Genomic DNA, 12,635 nt, shown 5'->3' on the forward strand with positions numbered 1-12,635 from the left:
AGCCCTGACACTTATTGGGGCAAATTACTTAATCTCTTTGTGCCTAATTTTCTCATCAATAAATGCACCTAGTAGAGTGGCATGGACATATATACACTACCAAACATAAAATAGATAGCTAGTGGGAAGCAGCCACATAGCACCGGGAGATCAGCTCGGTGCTTTGTGACCACCTAGAGGGGTGGGAGAGGGAGGGTGGGAGGGAGAGACATGCAAGAGGGAAGAGATATGGGGACATATGTATATGTGTAACTGATTCACTTTGTTATAAAGCAGAAACTAACACACCATTGTAAAGCAATTATACTCTAATAAAGATGTTAAAAATAAAAAATAAAAAATAAATGCACCTAGTAATTAGTATCTATGTCAAAAGGTTGTTGTGGATATTTAATGAGTTAATGTCTGCCAAGCACATAAAACACTGCCTGGCACAGAATGGGCATTCAATAACTGTTAGGTATTATGATTACAAAGGAAAGAAATAAAACATGACAGGGTATAAAAAGTTCTATGAAATTAACAAAATAAGATCATGTGATACAACTGTGCTATTTGATATAGTAACATATGATTACAGAGCCACAGAAATGGGGCTAGTCTAAACTGAGATTGAAGTATACATCACAACCCAAATTGTGAACACTTGGTATAAAAAAGAATGTAAAATATTTCATATACATGTGTGTGTGTGTGTACTTTTTACTTTGAGATATTATAGATTTACAGGAGGTCGCATGTACACTTCCTCCAGTTTTTCCCCATACTTACATCTTACATGATCATAGTATGATATCAAAACCAGGAATTTGACATTGGTAGAGTGTGCGCATTTGGTACTACACCATTTTATCTCATGGGTAGATTCATGTAACCTCCAGCATAATCAAGATGCAAAACTGTTTCATCACCACAAAGAGCTCCGTCTTGTTACCCTTCCCACCTCCTCAGCTCTGGCAACTGCTAATCTGTTTTCTATTTCCATAAATTTATAATTTTGAGACTGTTATATAAATGGCATCACATGGGGTATGACCATTTGAGATTGGTTTTTTTTGCATGCAGCATAATGCCCTTGAGATCCACCAAGTTGTTTTGTGTACCAACAGCTTGCTCCTTTTTATTGCTGAGTAACATTCCACGGTGTACCACAGTCTGTTTAACCATTTACCTACTGAGACATAGTTTGGTTGTTTCCAATTTTTGACTACTATAAATAAAGCTGGTATGAACAACAGTGTACAGGTCTTCTGCAGTCATGAGACTTACTAATTTTTTATATTAATTATGTATTAAAATGGTAATATTCTGGATATTTTGAATTAAGTAAAATATATCATTTAAATTAATTTCACTTTTTACATTTTAAAATATGGCTACTAAAATATTTAAAATTAAATATGTACCTCATGTATTTCTATTAAATTATCACAGTGATAGAATAACTTTTGAGGACAGTAGTTGTGTGGCTACTTGTGATATGGATATTGGTGAATAATGATTAGAGTTCAGCCTTTATGAATAAGAAGGTATAGGTCTTGAAAAGTTGAGACAGAACAATCCAAGAAGAAGGAACACTGAGAATAATGGCCCCAAGATAGAAAAAACTTGTGTTGTTCAAGAAACTGAAGAAGCCTGTGTGTCAGAAGCAATATGGGTTGAAGGGGGAATGGTGTGGCCCACCATCTTGAGATAGACATTACCTACATAGCTCCAGATTCTCTAGTTTTCTTTTTTATTCTACTCCATTTATACTAATGCCCAAATATCCTCAACTACTTTCTCTGAGGGTAATGGGTAGGAAAACTTAATACAGAAAGTACTTTCAAAGTGATTCTTTAAATAGAGCAGAGATTCCCAAATAGACATTGGCTGATGTGTTAATTCTGGCAATACAGCCATTTGATTAAAACTTACTGTAAATTATAAGACTAGTGTATTAGTTAGCTTTTGCTACAAAACAAACAATCCCAATAATTAGTGACTTAAAATGACAACCATTTATTTAGCTCACAATACTGTGGGCTGGCAATCTGTGCTAAGCTCAGGTAGGTGTTTCTTCCAGCCTTGCCCATGCTCACTTCTGTGATCTGTGGTCAGCTGTGGGTTGGCTGGAGACTGACTGGTCTAGGATGGCCACCTGGACTCTATTCTTTCAGCAGGATAGCACAGGCTTGTTATGGTGGTATCAGGGTTCCAAGAAAGTACAGAAGTGAGGCCTCTTGAGACCTAGGCTAGGAACAGGCACGCCTCTGGTTCTGCTATAATCTATAAACAATGCAAGTCATAAGTCCAGCCCAGATTCAAGGTGTGAGAGATAAAGCCCACCTCCTAAAGGAAGAAGCTGCAAAGTCACATTACAAAGGGTGTGGCTACCAGGAAAGGTAGTGAATTAGGACCATGTTTATAATCTACCACAGTTAGTCACAGTGGTATACTGGTAAATAGTTAATGACTTGCTCTGGCAAGGAGGTTAGAAAGGAGCAAACAGCCCTTACTGTAGTGTTTTTCAATTTCTGTGGTGCAAATATTCTCACTATGGCTGATGTCAAGCTACCATGTGACACTGCTGAACAAGGATACACATGATTGGCTCTCAACAGCCCACATGAGCCAGCTCCAGCACAGCATTGAGAGTGACCTCTAAATCCGGAAATTGGCAGTGGAATGCTCCAATTTCTGGCATTCACTATTCAGGATAGCACACTAAGACCCCTGTCCTCTCTTAAAAAGGCTACTGCAGGGGGCTACATTCCCCAGCAATAGGTACAAAGGCCTCCAAACTCCCATATTGGTTATAAAGATTTCAGAGGTCTTTGCAACAGAAACTATGAAATATATGGTAGATGTGTCATCATCTAATTCTCCAACTTCCCAGGCAACTGAAGATAGGATAATGCATGTGTGGCTGGCAATCAAAACAGATCTCCTATAAATCATAATTGAAAACACCGTCAAGTTTAACAATATTAGAGACTTCTTTCTTTCAGTCAAGAAGATAAAAACTGATGCATCAGAATTTCACAGGGAGAAAAAGAACCTTAAGTAATCTTAATTTTGCTTGTTTTAGATTGGTCAGATGAGTTGCACAAACACTTGCCTAATATTGCTCTTACTCATTTGAGGTCAGATGTTAATACCACCTCCAGTGAGAACATGGGCTTCACCTGGGCAATGGCACCTGTCTTATTTCCAAAAATAAGTTATTAGCTTTGCTGCCAACTGTTTGAAAAGAACCTCACAGTATTGGGCATTTGCTGGAGGTTACTGGAAGAACTTGGCAAACTGTCTACTTCTAAAGTCTCTGATCATGTGTAGTTTTAGAGCATTGGGTGTAAGGAACTCTTCCCTGTTGAAGAATATTGGTCAAAACATAAAGAATGGATTTCGCTTCTATGGGTAAAGAAAGGAACCTCATTGGTAGTTACTCCAAACTCAGTACAATTTCAGACAAAGAATCATTGGATTTGTGGGGGGCGGGGGTCTTGTTTCTTTTTCTTTTCTTTCTTTCTTTCTTCTTCTTTTTTTTTTTGTATGTCTTCAAATCATCCAACATCCTAAATAAACAGGAGCTGTACTCCTGCTGATGTGTCAGCTTCAAACTGAAGTTTCCATGTGTAGAAACTCCTCCTTGGGACATAATGTTCACCATCTGGTTCTCCTCCTCATGCTTGCTCCTCCATGATATGAAAGGGGAAGAATCGGGATGGGCTTAGTTCATGCAGCCCAAGTCAGATCAGCTGAGGGGCCCAATAATGCCACCACCATCAACAATAACCCACCTCTGATTCCATAACTCCCTTCCAAACCTTAAGGTGCCGACTCCCACTGTAAGACTGTCCAGAGCAGCTCATTGAATGCCTGTCACCCACCCAAGGCCCTCAAACCCCAGAAGATCCTGAGGATGATGCTGGCAGCCGGAGGATAAAGGTGACCAGTGCACTAAAGGCTTTCAGGATCACACAAGGAAGCAGAGGCACTGCAAGCAAACTGGCTGTGTGCTCAGGAGATATGATGTGATGTGCATTCCAGGTGGACCAAATCTGTGATTGAATAAGATTTTTTTTTTTTTTTTTTTTTTTGTGGTACACGGGCCTCTCACTGCTGTGGCCTCTCCCGTTGCGGAGCACAGGCTCCGGACGCGCAGGCTCAGCGGCCATGGCTCACAGGCCTAGCCGCTCTGCGGCATGTGGGATCCTCCCACACTGGGGCATGAACCCGTGTCCCCTGCATCGGCAGGTGGACTCTCAACCACTGCGCCACCAGGGAAGCCCCTGAATAAGATTATTTTAAATCACCTCTCCAGTCTGTCTTCCTTCATCCTCCCTGTACCTTTTCTTCAACAAGTATTTTATTGAGCACATACTAAATGGCAGGCACTGTTCTGGGTGCTGAAGATTTAATAGAGAAATAGACAAAGATCACTGCAACATGTGGGACTCATATTCAAAGAGGAGAGAAAAATAATAACAAATTAATAAGTTAATGACTTAGTGAATTAGAAGGCAGTAAGGCCTAGGAGGACACACACACACACACACACACACACACACAGGATAGGCAGGGGAGGGGGACAGGGAGTCTGGTTGGGGAGGAGATATATTAAATTGTGGGTCAGGGAAGAGAAGATGTTCCTAAGAAGGTAACATTTGGGCAAAGAACTGAAGGCAGTAAGAGTGGAAACCATGAGAACATTTGGGCAAAGGGTTCTAGTCCGAGGCAAAGGCCTGGAAATGTGGACATCCCCAACGAGCTCAAGAAAGGGGGCTCGTAAGCTGGAGAAGGGTGAGCCAGGGGACAGAGACATGTGAGGACAGAGATGAAGGAGGATAGAGTTCAAGTGTGGCCCCAGACCAGCAGCATCAGCATCACTAAGCAGCTTGTTAAAAATGCAAACGTGGAGGCTCCACCCCAGACCTACTGAATCAGCAACTCTTAGGGTTGGGTCCCAGAAATCTGTGTTTTACCAAGCTCTCCAGATGATTCTGATTCACACTGTAGTTTGAGAAGCCAAGATTTAGGGCATCATCTGTCACTGCAGGACTTTCTTTTTTTTTTAATCTGAGTGGAATAAGAGGTGATTTGAATGTTTGGTGATTTGATTTGAAACTATATCTGATTTCGGTTAAGATGTGATTATCTGGTTGGATGTATTCCAGATACATTCATTTTCCTAGACCACAGGGTAGAATGGTGGAGAGATGGTTATGTAGGGTCCGCCTCCTTAGCATGGCATCCTTGGGGCTCTCTTCAGCCTCTCTGGACAGTGGCTAGTCCTAGAAGAAAGGATGCTCTTGTGATACTAACACCCTGCAAAGGAAGCCTGGGTTTAGCTGCAGATCTCTCTCACCGTGACCCTCAAATACCTGCAACACAGAAATTTTTCTATATATGGTGGTTTAAGATTTAGCCTAATTTGGGGGACCCCCTACCTGATGGGGATCCATTTGTTAACTCAGCAAAATGCTGGTAGTGGTGTACACCCTGCATTGGGTGTTCTCAGCAACTGTATTTCTTACTGTGATGTCTCCTTGGTCATCTTTTCTAAGATAACATGATGATGTTCCATTTGACTATGGAATGCTGGAGCAGAACGGTGATGCTATAGAGAAGAGTACCTAAAATGTTGATAGCAACAACATCAAAATGATTCACAATGTATATGGATTTCACATGCTCCCCCTTTTGTAATGTGGAGCTCACCCTAGGTGGTAGGTGCCCAGCCTACCAGACTACATACACCCCCAGCTCCCTTTGTATCCAAGTATTGCCGTGTGATATGTCCCGGCCAACAGAATGTGTGCAGAAGTGAAGTCAGTCAATTCCAAATAAGGGCTTTCATATTGGCTGGATGCAGAGAAAGACGATGTGCATGGAGGTGGTAACATTTCAAGGCAGAAGGAGCCTGGGTCCCTGAGCTGTTGCCTGGAGATGACCCACCTGCGGACCAGAAGCGCCTGCATTGGACTTCACGCAAGTGAGAAATCAAATTCTCTTGGGTAAGCGAATGAAATTTCAGGGATTAGTTTTTATAACCGTGAGCAATACCCTAATATGCATGTCACATTTTTCTGCTGTTGACACTATCCTGTCAGCAAATAGCTTTAACCTCATATCAAAGAGGAAAAAACTGAATATTAGAATGAAATCATTTGCCTAAGGTCACTTGGCTAGCTGGTGGCAGACATAGGACCCATGTCAGACTCTTCTGGCTTTTAATGTAAAGTTTTTACATTATATTTAATGAGCCAAAGAATGACACACAAATATGCAGTAGCAGCAACAGTGATTATTAGCCATTCTGCAAATTTTCAGCATTTATACCCTAAGGAAGACTGCTAATGAAGTTGTTGACAAAATTATTGCATACTTTGGAAGATGGATTCTACTGTGGTGTACAGTAGCAGATAAAGATCTGATCCTTTAAATATATAAATTAATAAACGAAAAACATTGCAATGGTAAAATCTGCAGTGGTTTGGGGCAGTGTTTTGTTTTTACCAAATCTTGGTTTTAGTCTAGAAGTTGTGTGTTCCTATGAAGTTATCCCACTATGTGGTGACTGGTCAGCCTAATAAGATAACCTTGAGGAAGGAAATACTGCCAGAATAGTAATTCCTCATTTCTGCATCTTGAAACTGCGTCTAAAATGTATGGAAGTTTCTAGAGAGGGTTATTTAAATAGCACTGTCATTTCCCTCTCTCTGTTATGCATAATAATAACCCTTTTAAATTCAAATCTTTAAAAAAATGTCAAAATGCATTTTCCTCTCCAACTTATTACTATGGTTTAATTTGGGTATGTCTGTTGGAGAACAGGGGGATTTCTGGCTCTTTTAAAAGGGAAGATGGGCTTACTGTCTCTACTCTCTATAATGTCAGAATTATGAAATATATACACTCAGCAAAGACTGCCCCTCCTGTTGAACATGTGAGGACAGGCTGTATCTTGGAGGTCATATCCAGCAGGCTTTCTCTGAGCTCTCAGGTAAATATAGGGAACTTACATTACCACTAAGAGGGTCAGTTTTAAAATCCACTCCCCTCAGTAGAAGATAAGAACTTTTTGAATGAAAAGAGCATTTAAAATGATTGCTTTCCACGTCTACTTTTCTACTTTTCATTGTCTACTTGCTGAAGAATCCCAAACTATCTTTCTCTGTCTGATTTACTTCACTTAGTATGATAATCTCTAGGTCCATCCATGATAACACTTATATGTGGAATCTAAAAAAAAAAAATGTACAAATGAACTTATCTACAAAACAGAAATAGAGTTTCAGATGTAGAAAACAAACTTATGGTGACCAAAGGGGAAAGGTGGGGGGGAGGGATAAATTAGGAGTTTGGGATTAAAATATACACACTACTATAAATAAAATAGATAATCAACGAGGACCTACTGTATAGCACAGGGAACATTACTCAATACTCTATAATAACCTATATATTATCTGGGACTCAATTATCTCATCTCAGCAAAGCTTGAAAGAGAGAACCTGTAGATCCTAACCAAGCCTGCAAAGTTTAATCCAAACTGAAGGATTTCCCCTTATCTCTCCAAACAGGTCAATTGATTGACACGCTCTTTTGTCTGACAGCAAAGAGATCACAAGAGATTCTTCCACCTCCAAGGGTTTCCTACAGTAAATCAGACCTCCAGTGACCCCATCCAGCTCTAAAATTCTATGACTATTTGATGCTGTAGGAATTGGGACTTTGAAAGTTAACAAGATGTATAGTTTAAATGGTTGAAAAATCGCATATTACTGTATAATTTATCCAGACACAAATATTTTGGTTAGACAATGGAACTTTACCAGACATCCTTTAAATCTCATGGAATATCATTTCATATTTCCAAAGAACCAAGAATGTATTCGCTGCTGCTGTTGTTTGAAATGATTTCTCTCACTTTCTTCTATAGTTATCCTGTATCCTTGGCAGTGCCAAAGGCAATTGTCATGCATGGATGATAGTTATTGTTTTAAAAATAAATGGCTCATAGCTGCAAGCTTCATTCTATGTATCATAGCCTCATAAATACAAAGCTAAAGGACATTTAAAATCAGAAAACTATTCACAGAGACACAGCCCTGACCCATAAATGTCAAATTATTTTATTAAAGAAGAGCCTCTCAAAAAAATGGGCATGGGGAGGCATATTTTGGCAGTACAACTTGTGGGATGTGGAGGAACAATTAGATAGTTGTCATTGTGTATCAGCTATACAAAAGATGAGTTGTTTTATAGAGCAGCAAATGTGGCATACAATTAACTGTGTGCACTACCAACCCCCACCCCCACCCCGCCCCTGCCTCAACCCACCCTCAAATCCCTCCTACCAGGCCATATAAATGCCTGGTTAGAAACTACAATTCCCAGAGTCCCTTACTGTTACCTGTGATCATGTGACTAAATTCTTGCCATCGAGATAAATGAAAATTATGTGTGAAACTTCTAGGTCATCTTTTTAAAGATGTAGAAATGCTTGCCCTGGACTTGGTCCCTATTTCCTTCCTGCTGCTTGGAAATGATGGCAATAAGAAGAATATTGGAAACCACATCCTGAGGATGGCAGAGCCTCTCAGAATGGATACCTAAATTATGTTGTGGAGCAGAGCTTGCTTCCATACCCTAGACTACTAAGAAAGAGAGAGAAATAAACATCTATCTTGTGGGGCACCTTGTATGTTTCAGACTCTTTGTTACAGCATCTTAACCTTTACCTTGTCTTACTTAAGAAAGAAAGCACTTAAGAAAGTGCCTTGTGTTTACTTGTAAATGAGCTGAAAAAGAAGATGGGAAGGAGGAAGAGAAAGATAGAGCTTGGCACTATTTCTTAGCTTCTTTCTGAGAAAGAATCCAATATAATTTTAACAAAGACATTTCTACACATATACCCCTTTAGAGGGAATAATTTGAGTTACATCACTGAAATTTACCATCCACTATATTGAAACAAGTATGATACAATATCCTTACTGTCCACAGGAAGCAACTAACAGCAAACAGAAGTCCAGTAGGAGTAACAGGAAGGAATGAGAGGGCATGCTTCATTCTTCAATATGACAGGCATTCTGAGAAAACATCTTCAGTAAAAGCAAAAACAAGTGGGAAATAGTAAATTTTGAGTTACAGCATTATGTTGCCTGACCGGTGATACCTTCCTTTTCTTGTTTTCCAAGAGGCCTGCTTACTCCTGGCTACAATGTCCTCTTCCCCCACCCTCTTTATAGCTCAGATGAACTACAAAAAACTACAAATAACAGCAAGAACTTGAGTACTTTGCCTGTATATTTGTATCTGTGTATCTGTGTAGGCTGTGTTGCTTATCACATAGAGTACAACACCATGAGATATGGATAAGTATTATCACTATTCTTTGTTTTTAGATGAGAACATGAGAAAGTGAAAGATTCACATCTAATCAGTTGTAGAACTACTCTTCCACATTCTTAACCACCATACCATATCTCTCCATATTAGCCAGGGCACAGAGTGTGACAGATTAAACATGGCTGCAAATTTGGTGTCGTTCCTCCCATTGGGATGTAGAGGATAACTTCCCTCCCCTTAAATCTGGGCTGCTTACAGGGACTGTTGAACAAGTTATGCTATTCCAGGAGTTCTGGGTTCAGGCCTTAAGAGCCTGGCAGCTCCCATTTCCTGTTTCCTGAAATGCTACTGTTTCCTGGAATGCTTGCTCTTAGAGTACCAAGTCCAACTACCCTGAGACCATCATACTGGGTTGAACTTGTGCAGGTACTCCAGTCAACAGCCCCAGCTAAGCCCAACCTCCAGCCAGCCCTACCAAGGTCCAGACATGGAGGTGAAGCTGTCTTGGATTCTCCAGATTAGTCCATCTGCTGGCTGCATACTACTGAGAAATCTTCATCAATATCACGTAAGATAAAAGTATCACCTTGCCAAGTGTGGACTAAATTCATGCCTCACAAAATCATGAGATATCATAAAGCTGTCTTTTTTTTTAATCACACACACACAAAAAAGTTTTGGGATAGCTTGTTACAAAGCAATAGATCACCAGAACACAGAATTTCCTAATTTAAAGCCCATGATGTATACATGCAGATTTATATATATATATATATATATATATATATATATATATATATGTGTGTGTGTGTATGTGTGTGTGTGTGTATTCTCTTATATTCACATATTTGAAAATGAATTGTTGCATCCTGTTAATATATTTCCAAAATACTTCCTTCTTAAAATGTTTAACAGCATTTCGAATCACTTAAGAAATAATAACTTGTTAGTATTAAGAACATTCTATTTTGAATGTATAGTTTATAAGTGTATCAAATAGATTAGAATAGAAACTAAGACATGGAAATTTGAGCAGAATTTTCTTGATCTTTCTTAGATAATCATTTGAGTCATTACAACCTCCATTCAGGAAGAGAGAAGTAACTTTTTTTATTTTAGAACTGCTTTTGTATGATTTCTGCCTTATGAAAACAGTAGCCAGGTACTGGAATATCTCTATTAGAATATAAAATACACAGCTCTCCCATACAACCTAAAAGAAGACATGCACTCCTAAACTCATATTGAAAAGCAAATAAGACCATTCCAAAGGGTGACAGAAACCAAAACATAAAACAATGTAAAACGGCTCTCTATGTCTCTGTACTTTTCAGGGGAAATCTTGGACCCTACAATTTCATTCTTTTTCCTTTGTGATTTGTTGCCTGCACAGTGGATATAAGGCAGTCAATTCCTACCTGGATTTAAATCCTCCATGGCTGGAAGGATAACATAGTATTGTATTCAATGATATTGACATACCTTCAGCAGGATGGCACTTCAGAAGAGCTGTTCACTCTTTCTCCCTGGCCCTTTCTCATGACCGAAAAATATGGCCAGGATTAGGTAGGCAGTCAATGGATAGATCAACAAAAAGGTAATTGGCCACTTGGAAAGGGAACACATGGACTTTATCAGAGCATAACACTGAGGGCGAGAACCATATTTTGCACACTGGCATTAGTGTCATGCTCTAACCAATAAACAAAAGCATCTTTAGAAGCTGCATGTGCTGTTTTTGGACACCACTGAACCACTGACTTGATGATGTAATAACCTCTGTCCTGCTGGGAAAATTTGTTGAGCTATTATCAATTTTGCTAATCTGATTGGGGGATGCTGCATCTAAGACACAGTTACCTAAATGCAGAAACAAAAGGGAATGTGCATTTATACACTGGATACTTTACTGGGGAGAGGAGGATGGAGCCCTCCTGCAGACCAGCACAGACTCCTCAAGGGGCCCGTCAGTGCCCACCAGCCACAGCGTATTCAAGATTGTTCCTTTCCTTGTATCCACAGTATCAAAAGTGACATTTTTTAAAAAGTGAAGTATAGTTGATTTACAATGTTGTGTTAATTTCTGCTGTACAGCAAAGTGATTCAGTTATATACATTCTTTTTCATATTCTTTTCCATTATGGTTTGTCACAGGATATTGAATATAGTTCTCTGTGCTATACAGTAGGACCTTGTTGTTTATCCATTCCTTATATAATAGTCTGCATCTGCTAATCCCTAACTCCCAATCCATCCCTCCCCCACATCCCCTCCCCCTTGGCAACCATAAGTCTATTCTCTATGTCTCTGTGTGAGTCTGTTTCTGTTTCTTAGATAAGTTCATTTGTGTCATATTTTAGATTCACATATAAGTGATATCATATGGTATTTGCCTTTCTATAAGAGACACTTTTTAATGCAACACGGACTACAAAATCCAACCTTGCGTTAATTGCAGGTCAGTGAAAAATTTTATAACAAAAGGCATTTGACATAAATATGGTTGTAATTGTAATTACACATGTTGTAACATGCCTTTTAAAACAGCAAAATTCAAATGGCAGGCTATATTCACTTTTTGGAGGTAAAAAGTGATTTGGTTATTATTTTACATTTAGTAAAGTGTATCTAGGATAGTTTCTCTGGAACTCAGATTACTATTATATTTACATGCTATTTTAAATTTCTTATATATGTATCTATATACCTGGTATTGTTAAATATTTAACTAGTGTCCTTTCCGAAGTACCTCAGAGAAACTGTTTTCTTTTTCTTACTACCATTTTTAAGTGATTATCTTATTTCTAATAAGCTTTGTAAGAAGGTATGTCAAAACAGGATTTTGCTTTTTCTCAAAGGACTGTATGTATCACCATCCAAAGAACATCCAAGTTGGGGCATCTCTGCCATGGTTTGGGACAAGAATTGGCCACACAGCTGTTTCCAACTTGGCTTTTTGATTTACCCTTTTGAGGAGAAAGCCAGGCAAGCATTAGCACTTGTAAAGGTAGCCTTAAGTTTAAAACAGACCCTGATCCTGTCATAGAACTCTTAATCCTTCCATGAAAATCAGCTACATCCTGCAGAAAGCTAGATTAGAGAGAGCTCTGTCCTTAGTCTTTGAATGTAGAATTTGTTGAAGGAAAGGCAAAAAGGAGAGAATCAGAGAAGGAGGAAGAAAAACTGTCTTATAGAAGTAGTGCTAGAAATGGTGGTACACAGTGAGTTAATTTGGCTTGTGAAGGCAGCCTAAGAACTAATGCATCACTTTAAACAATGGTTTCCATGGACATGGT

The sequence above is a fragment of the Mesoplodon mirus genome (assembly GCF_964341445.2).
Source record: "Mesoplodon mirus genome assembly, chromosome: 15".
In the NCBI taxonomy this organism is placed as follows: Eukaryota; Metazoa; Chordata; class Mammalia; order Artiodactyla; family Ziphiidae; genus Mesoplodon; species Mesoplodon mirus.